The 9,724-nt window shown below is 40.3% G+C and overlaps 1 long non-coding RNA gene across 2 annotated transcripts in view; it reads left to right on the top strand.

Moving 5' to 3' along the window:
• The first annotated feature begins 676 nt into the window (after nucleotides 1–676).
• Nucleotides 677–9,724, top strand: part of LOC138370938 (uncharacterized) — an 18,048-nt gene continuing 9,000 nt past the window's right edge. For both annotated transcript variants that reach the window (XR_011230266.1, XR_011230265.1), the window contains exons 1-2: nucleotides 677–797; nucleotides 5,945–6,051. This is a non-coding gene — a long non-coding RNA (uncharacterized lncRNA). The remainder of the gene's footprint in view (nucleotides 798–5,944; nucleotides 6,052–9,724) is intronic.

Here is a 9,724-nt window from a genome sequence, read left to right as displayed (position 1 = left end):
ATAAAAATGATGGAAAGTTTCTTAGCCTATACTTAGACAAGAGACTCAACTTCCGCACCCATATACAACACATAACTAAAAAGGTTTCTAAAACAGTTGGTATACTGTTTATGATCAGATATTATGTACCCTACTCTGCTCTCCTCTCACTCTATTATGCACTTATCTATCCCTATCATTCTTATGGCGTTTGTGCTTGGGGTTCAACCTCTGCAAACTACCTCAAGCCCATCATCATCCAGTAAAAATCTGCTATCAGGACAATAACTAACTCTACCTTCAGACAACACACAGCTCCCTTGTTCAAATCCTTAAACATGCTAAACAAATTCACTCTATACATTCTCCTGTGTAAATTACGTTTATAAAGCCCTTTTTCTAACTGCAAACCCTGTTCTGAAACTCTTCCTGGACAGATGTAATAGAACACATGGCCACGTCCCCACCAGACATAAATATCTCTTTGATATCCCCAGAGTCAAACTTAATCTATGTAAACACTCTATGTAAATAAAGGGACCTAGTCTATGGAACTCACTCCCTTATAATGATTTGAAAAGCTGTCCAACTTCTGCCATATTCAAAAATAAAACCAAAAAGTACCTGTAGTACTTTTTAAGTACAAGGGAGTAATGCGCAAAGCGTCCCTCACCTGTGACGTCACAGCGTCATCTGACGCCATATCAACACAGCGGCCATTTTGTCGTCAGTTCAGTCATGGCGAGGACTAACCCTTCATGCAAACTGCACCTACTATCAAGAAGAAGAAGATTTTGTGTTCCACCGATAGTATTATCGTAAGTAAGCACTTATATTTTATATTTTATTAAATTAATTGATTCTATTTTTCTGTAATAAAGGTCCAAAGGGTTGTTAAGGAACAAGGGTGTAGCGATACCGACGCTCAATGCGCTCAACTCACACCAAAGTATCACCTGTGTAGCTTCTGTAATTAGTGTTAATTAGTTATGCTATAAGATAATGAAGCGAGTATAAGATTAACTCACTACAAGGGTACTGTGTTGGGAGGTGAGGGCTGTTACTGGTGTCTGTGGGGATGTGAGGACTTGTACCAACCACTATCACCACCAGTACCTTGTCTTGCATCCTGCTTAGTATTCCTATTGAGATATGAAGTATTATTGCATTCACAGTCATTACTATTTTTATGGGCTGTGTTCTGTTACCCTAATGCTTTTTACCCCTGGGCATGTCCATTTACTCTCCAGCCCTTCACAAGCCACTGCTGCACCCCCTCCATGCCCATACTTACTGTGCTTATTCTTACAGGACTGCACTGCATTATGTGGTGCTCACTGCCTGGACACCTTGATACATGCATTATAGGGTTCCGGTAGTTGTTCTACTCACCAAGCCCTTCCAAGGCCAGGCTTGACATGTGAGAGCTTGGTCCAACAGGCTGTTGCTTGGACAGGCCCCTCAGGCCCACATATCCACCACAGCCTTGTTTGTCCGGCACTTCAAAATCAAATGTTTATTTACGTAAGGTACATACATATTTTTAGGTAAGGTACTCTTTATTTGGGTAAGTTTATCTTCATAGTATTTAGTTTTGGCTCGTCTAATTATCTTGGATAGCAATAACGAGTAATTCTTTGAGAATTCTTTGGAGACAATTCCTAACCTATACTTCTCCCAACCTATGCTTCTTCTCAAGGTCATCTTCACTTCTTGAAGATGTTCAGGTTTTATCTTGAAGATGTCGACGGTTGTTCCAGCAATACTGTATTTCTTTTATTGCTGAAAACCTGTTTTCAGCCATAAAAAAATAATCCTGAATCCAGAAAAAAATCCCTTTTGTATCATCTGGAAATTTTCAAATATTGCTGATCAAACCTGAGTCTAAATTATTTGTATATATTATGAATTACAGAGGTCCCAGGACAGGGTTTTTAGGCACTCCACTTACATTTTCCCACTCTGACTTAACCCCCATTTATACAAACTCAGTCTTATCTTTTAGCTAATAATTTATTGTACACACCATACTCAGCCTGTGTAGGGTAGTTTATTGTGCATGTGTAGTATATATATTTGTGTAGTATATTTGGTATATTTAATGCCTCTAACCTCTCCTCATAGTTCTTGTCCTTCAGTTCTGGGAGCCACTTAGTAGCGTGTCTTTGCACCTTTTCCAGTTTGTTTATGTGCTTCTTAAGATATGGGCACCATACAACCGCTGCATATTCCAACTTTGGTCTAACAAAAGTCGTGAACAATTTCTTGAGTATTTCGCCATCCATGCATTTAAAAGCTCTGAATATTATCCTTTACCTGCAATTGGTTGTTGCTGTATTTATAGAATATGATTTGTTCTACTTTACATTTGTTTGTTCCTTTTTTTCAAAATTTCTTTCTGCCTCTCTCCTCACTGCCGTGTAGTTGTTTCTCTTTGTATTACTGGTATGTTTGGGGGTTTGGCCTCTTCGTATATTGATTCCATTTTTGTGTCTTTTGGTCTCTGTCCGTCTTGAAATTTCAGTTGAACAAATCCTGTTTCCTAGTTCTGCATCTTTGTTTTGGTATAAATGTTTTTGTTCCTTTATCATATATTTCACAAAATTGACATACTGTGCATTAATTCATCTCAATTACTTCCTTTCCTAACAGCAAGCCTTTCCAGTAAAATTCTTTGAATTCTTTTCTGACTTCTGGCCTAATGTTTGTTTTATCCTAGTGTGTATGATGCCTAGCGTGTGTCTGGTGCCTGTTGTGTTAAACCGAAGATAAATGCATAAGTATAGGTCAGTAATTTCTCCAGCTTTGAAAGGGGCTTTCATTATGCAGCAGTATTCCACTCTAGAGAGCACTAGCGTCTTGAAAACTATCATCATCGGTATAGCATCTCTAGTGTGAAAAGTTCTTGTTATCTATCCTGTCATTTTTCTTGCAGTTGTGACGGCTACTTTATTGTGTTCTTTAAATGTAAGGCCTTCTGACATCAGTACACCCAAATCCTTTACGTTGCTTTTCCGTTCAATGTTATGATTTGACTGAGTTTTGTAAGTGGTTTCCGTTTTTATATTTTTTATTTTTTCCGTAGCGCATGAGCTGAAACTTATGTTCGTTAATCACCATGTTATTTTCTGTAGCCCATAGAAAGACCTGATTTACATCTGATTGGAGGTTTGCCGTGTCCTCTATGTTGCCTACTCTCGTGAAGATTCTAGTGTCATCTGCAAAGGATGATCAAGTACTATAGGTTGTGTCCTTGTCTATGTCCGATATGAGGATGAGAAAAAGTATTGGAGCAAGCACAGTACCCTTGGGGACTGAGCTCTTTACGGTTGATGATCCAGATTTTATTTTGTTGACTACTACACATTGGGTTCTATTAGTCAGGAAGTTGTATATCCATCTGCCTATTTTTCCGGTAATTCCTTTTGAACGCATTTTATGTGCAATAACACAATGGTCACATTTGTCAAAGGCTTTATTTTGTCAAAGCGTTTTGTTTGTCTTCCATGGCATCTAGTGCCATGTCAGAGTGGTCCAGCAACTGTGATAGGCAAGAGCGCCCTGTTCTGAAACCATGTTGTCTGGGGTTATGGAGATGCTGTGATTCCATGTATTTTGTGATCTTACTTCTTAGCATTCTCTCAAAGATTTTTATGATGTGCGATGTTAGTGCTATCGGTCTGTAGTTTTTTGCCTCTGCCTTATTTCCTCCTTTATGGGGCGGTGCTATCTCTGCTGTTTTTAGTATGTCAGGGATAATGCCAGTATCTTGGCTTTGTCTCCAAAGAATGTGAAGGGCCTGCGATAACGTTTTTTACAGTTCTTGATGAATATAGAGTTCCAAGAGTCAGGGCCTGGTGCAGAGTGCATAGGCATACTGTCTATGGCTTCTTCAAAATCCAGTGGGGATAGGATCACATCTGATTTATGATTTGATGTTGGTATCATATCCATGAAAAATTCATTTGGGTTATCAATCAGATGGATGGAGAGCTACACTCGTGGGGTCCCATTTTCCCAGCACTCTTTGTCATATAATGCTTTGAAACTTTTGACGGTTTTGGCCTCCACCACCTTCTCACCTAACTTGTTCCAACCGTTTACCATTCTGTTTGCAAAGTGAATTGTCTTACATTTCTTCGGCATCTTTGTTTAGTTCGTTTAAATCTATAACCTCTTGTTCTTGAAATTCCAGGTCTCGGGAAATCTTCCCTATCAAGTTTATCAATTCCTGTTACTGTTTTGTACGTAGTGATCATATCTCCTCTTTTCCTTCTGTCTTCTAGTTTGGAATATTTAATGCCTCTAATGTCTCCTCATAAATCCTGCCCTTCAGTTTTGGTATGAATGTTTGTGTGCCTTCATCGTATATTTTGCAAAATATGGAATACATCTCATTTACTTTACTTTAAGAATATGGTTCGATCAATTAAAAACCCTCTTGTTCAAATTGCAAAGAGACTGAAAGAGATGCAGCATACTCAATGGATTATATATTAGTGATTATTATTAGGATTATATATTAGTGAATCATATTAGTGATTCAATTATTATGGTCATAAAACAATAAACAAATAGTTTTGGTGTTATTACACTCTATTCACAGGTTATATATAAGTATCTGCATGTTTTGTTCACCATTACAAACCACTAAGTTGGTTTGATTTTTGTTGAGATTGTTATTTATGATAAGATTCCTTACGTTATCTGAGAATGAAGCTATGTTGGTATTGGGAAATCTATAGATGGCACTTATAGTCAAGGAGGATTTAAGGGATTTACTGGAGAACTTGGCAAAGGTATATTCACAATAGTCGTCTCTATTACTAATGAGACTATTGCAGATGAAGGTATCTTTGTAAGATATTGCTATGCCACCTCCTTTTTTTATTAGGCCTGCAGTTGTGAATGGCTTTATTATCAGCCAAGTTGTAGCATACAACATAGCATATATATGTATATGGCATACATATATATATATACATATATATATATATATATATATATATATATATATATATATATATATATATATATATATATATATATATATATATATATATATATATATTCAAAATTCGTCAGTGTACTACATTTTTGTTGTTGCTTTTAGGTGATGCTTTTAACCAGTGTACGTGGGTCTGATTGTGCAACCACAGTTCGAAGAATAATGAAGATATGAACAAACGGCCTGTGGTCACTATACAGTCTGGAAGGGCAAAAGAAGAAATTGGCATTTCTACAAAAACAAGAACTATATAATGTTATTTTAAGTAAGTAACCAAAAAATTAAATAATTTTTTTAAAGTTTAAAATTCACTTAAAAATTTAAATTTTAAGTTAAAAAATTTTAACCAAAAAACTTAATATTTTTCATATTTGGAACCATTCCATAATATTTTCCCAAGCATAAATGATTATATTTCTATCACTTGCTCTTAAGATTGTTTCATTTAATAGAGGTTGGGCATAATTGTTCTCTGCTGCTAATAGAACTGACTGACTTAGCTATAGGAAAATGTAAACTTAATTGGTTTATCCATTACAGTATTTTGCAGTTTATTTCATGATCCTGTGCTTAATACTTGCATAAATAGTAGATTACAAAATGCATTTTTATATCATTAGTATTGAATAATAATAATGCAAATAATTGACTTATAAATGATGTACAATTAATTGGTAGGTGATATTATATTATTAATATTTTTTCATTCTTGCAAAGCCTTAACAAAGCCATTAACATTTTAATATAAACTTGATCACCTTCCACTTATTTTCTCATGTGCTACCTACATGTACAAAACCTTATTCCTAAATGCATATTTTGTTCTGAAACTTGTCCTTTATATGTTGTGTATCACCATCTCTGGAGAGTTTTATCTGATGTATAAATTACTTTTAATTTTACAGAATATTATTGTTATACTGAATTTATTATTATATAAATAACTTAATTTTACAGAATCATCTATCAACGCACATCCACAAGTTGAGGAGGAGGATGTGACCTTCCAGATTTCTGAAGTACTGAAACATGAACCAAACAGGCCTGGTGGATCTAGGTACAAGGTAAAATAATTTAATTTTTTTTTTTTTTTTTACTAATTGTCCGATATATATATATATATATATATATATATATATATATATATATATATATATATATATATATATATATATATATATATATATATATATATATATATATGCGAACAAGCCAGAATGGTCCCCTGGACAATATGCAACTGAAAACTCACACCCCAGAAGTGACTCGAACCCATACTCCCAGAAGCAACGCAACTGGTATGTACAAGACGCCTTAATCCACTTGACCATCACGACCGGACATAATGAGGTGATAGCCGAGGCTATTTGAACCACCCCACCGCCGGCACTCGGATAGTTATCTTGGGCATAGCATTTTACCAAATCACCTCATTCTTAGGCGCACACGTGAGGAACACAAATGCGAACAAGCCAGAATGGTCCCCTGGACAATATGCAACTGAAAACTCACACCCCAGAAGTGACTCGAACCCATACTCCCAGAAGCAACGCAACTGGTATGTACAAGACGCCTTAATCCACTTGACCATCACGACCGGACATAATGAGGTGATAGCCGAGGCTATTTGAACCACCCCACCGCCGGCACTCGGATAGTTATCTTGGGCATAGCATTTTACCAAATCACCTCATTCTTAGGGGCACACGTGAGGAACACAAATGCGAACAAGCCAGAATGGTCCCCTGGACAATATGCAACTGAAAACTCACACCCCAGAAGTGACTCGAACCCATACTCCCAGAAGCAACGCAACTGGTATGTACAAGACGCCTTAATCCACTTGACCATCACGACCGGACATAATGAGGTGATAGCCGAGGCTATTTGAACCACCCCACCGCCGGCACTCGGATAGTTATCTTGGGCATAGCATTTTACCAAATCACCTCATTCTTAGGGGCACACGTGAGGAACACAAATGCGAACAAGCCAGAATGGTCCCCTGGACAATATGCAACTGAAAACTCACACCCCAGAAGTGACTCGAACCCATACTCCCAGAAGCAACGCAACTGGTATGTACAAGACGCCTTAATCCACTTGACCATCACGACCGGACATAATGAGGTGATAGCCGAGGCTATCTGAACCACCCCACCGCCGGCACTCGGATAGTTATCTTGGGCATAGCATTTTACCAAATCACCTCATTCGTTGGTGCACACGTGAGGAACACAAATGCGAACAAGCCTGAATGGTCCCCAGGACAATATGCAACTGAAAACTCACACCCCAGAAGTGACTCGAACCCATACTCCCAGAAGCAACGCAACTGGTATGTACAAGACGCCTTAATCCACTTGACCATCACGACCGGACATAATGAGGTGATAGCCGAGGCTATTTGAACCACCCCACCGCCGGCACTCGGATAGTTATCTTGGGCATAGCATTTTACCAAATCACCTCATTCTTAGGGGCACACGTGAGGAACACAAATGCGAACAAGCCAGAATGGTCCCCTGGACAATATGCAACTGAAAACTCACACCCCAGAAGTGACTCGAACCCATACTCCCAGAAGCAACGCAACTGGTATGTACAAGACGCCTTAATCCACTTGACCATCACGACCGGACATAATGAGGTGATAGCCGAGGCTATTTGAACCACCCCACCGCCGGCACTCGGATAGTTATCTTGGGCATAGCATTTTACCAAATCACCTCATTCTTAGGGGCACACGTGAGGAACACAAATGCGAACAAGCCAGAATGGTTGTGCCCCTAAGAATGAGGTGATTTGGTAAAATGCTATGCCCAAGATAACTATCCGAGTGCCGGCGGTGGGGTGGTTCAAATAGCCTCGGCTATCACCTCATTATGTCCGGTCGTGATGGTCAAGTGGATTAAGGCGTCTTGTACATACCAGTTGCGTTGCTTCTGGGAGTATGGGTTCGAGTCACTTCTGGGGTGTGAGTTTTCAGTTGCATATTGTCCAGGGGACCATTCTGGCTTGTTCGCATTTGTGTTCCTCACGTGTGCCCCTAAGAATGAGGTGATTTGGTAAAATGCTATGCCCAAGATAACTATCCGAGTGCCGGCGGTGGGGTGGTTCAAATAGCCTCGGCTATCACCTCATTATGTCCGGTCGTGATGGTCAAGTGGATTAAGGCGTCTTGTACATACCAGTTGCGTTGCTTCTGGGAGTATGGGTTCGAGTCACTTCTGGGGTGTGAGTTTTCAGTTGCATATTGTCCAGGGGACCATTCTGGCTTGTTCGCATTTGTGTTCCTCACGTGTGCCCCTAAGAATGAGGTGATTTGGTAAAATGCTATGCCCAAGATAACTATCCGAGTGCCGGCGGTGGGGTGGTTCAAATAGCCTCGGCTATCACCTCATTATGTCCGGTCGTGATGGTCAAGTGGATTAAGGCGTCTTGTACATACCAGTTGCGTTGCTTCTGGGAGTATGGGTTCGAGTCACTTCTGGGGTGTGAGTTTTCAGTTGCATATTGTCCAGGGGACCATTCTGGCTTGTTCGCATTTGTGTTCCTCACGTGTGCCCCTAAGAATGAGGTGATTTGGTAAAATGCTATGCCCAAGATAACTATCCGAGTGCCGGCGGTGGGGTGGTTCAAATAGCCTCGGCTATCACCTCATTATGTCCGGTCGTGATGGTCAAGTGGATTAAGGCGTCTTGTACATACCAGTTGCGTTGCTTCTGGGAGTATGGGTTCGAGTCACTTCTGGGGTGTGAGTTTTCAGTTGCATATTGTCCAGGGGACCATTCTGGCTTGTTCGCATTTGTGTTCCTCACGTGTGCCCCTAAGAATGAGGTGATTTGGTAAAATGCTATGCCCAAGATAACTATCCGAGTGCCGGCGGTGGGGTGGTTCAAATAGCCTCGGCTATCACCTCATTATGTCCGGTCGTGATGGTCAAGTGGATTAAGGCGTCTTGTACATACCAGTTGCGTTGCTTCTGGGAGTATGGGTTCGAGTCACTTCTGGGGTGTGAGTTTTCAGTTGCATATTGTCCAGGGGACCATTCTGGCTTGTTCGCATTTGTGTTCCTCACGTGTGCCCCTAAGAATGAGGTGATTTGGTAAAATGCTATGCCCAAGATAACTATCCGAGTGCCGGCGGTGGGGTGGTTCAAATAGCCTCGGCTATCACCTCATTATGTCCGGTCGTGATGGTCAAGTGGATTAAGGCGTCTTGTACATACCAGTTGCGTTGCTTCTGGGAGTATGGGTTCGAGTCACTTCTGGGGTGTGAGTTTTCAGTTGCATATTGTCCAGGGGACCATTCTGGCTTGTTCGCATTTGTGTTCCTCACGTGTGCCCCTAAGAATGAGGTGATTTGGTAAAATGCTATGCCCAAGATAACTATCCGAGTGCCGGCGGTGGGGTGGTTCAAATAGCCTCGGCTATCACCTCATTATGTCCGGTCGTGATGGTCAAGTGGATTAAGGCGTCTTGTACATACCAGTTGCGTTGCTTCTGGGAGTATGGGTTCGAGTCACTTCTGGGGTGTGAGTTTTCAGTTGCATATTGTCCAGGGGACCATTCTGGCTTGTTCGCATTTGTGTTCCTCACGTGTGCCCCTAAGAATGAGGTGATTTGGTAAAATGCTATGCCCAAGATAACTATCCGAGTGCCGGCGGTGGGGTGGTTCAAATAGCCTCGGCTATCACCTCATTATGTCCGGTCGTGATGGTCAAGTGGATTAAGG

This window comes from Procambarus clarkii, chromosome 34, assembly GCF_040958095.1.
Source record: "Procambarus clarkii isolate CNS0578487 chromosome 34, FALCON_Pclarkii_2.0, whole genome shotgun sequence".
Lineage (NCBI taxonomy): Eukaryota > Metazoa > Arthropoda > Malacostraca > Decapoda > Cambaridae > Procambarus > Procambarus clarkii.
Note: the sequence above shows the minus strand (reverse complement) of the source record. Positions and strands in the feature narration are given on the sequence as shown.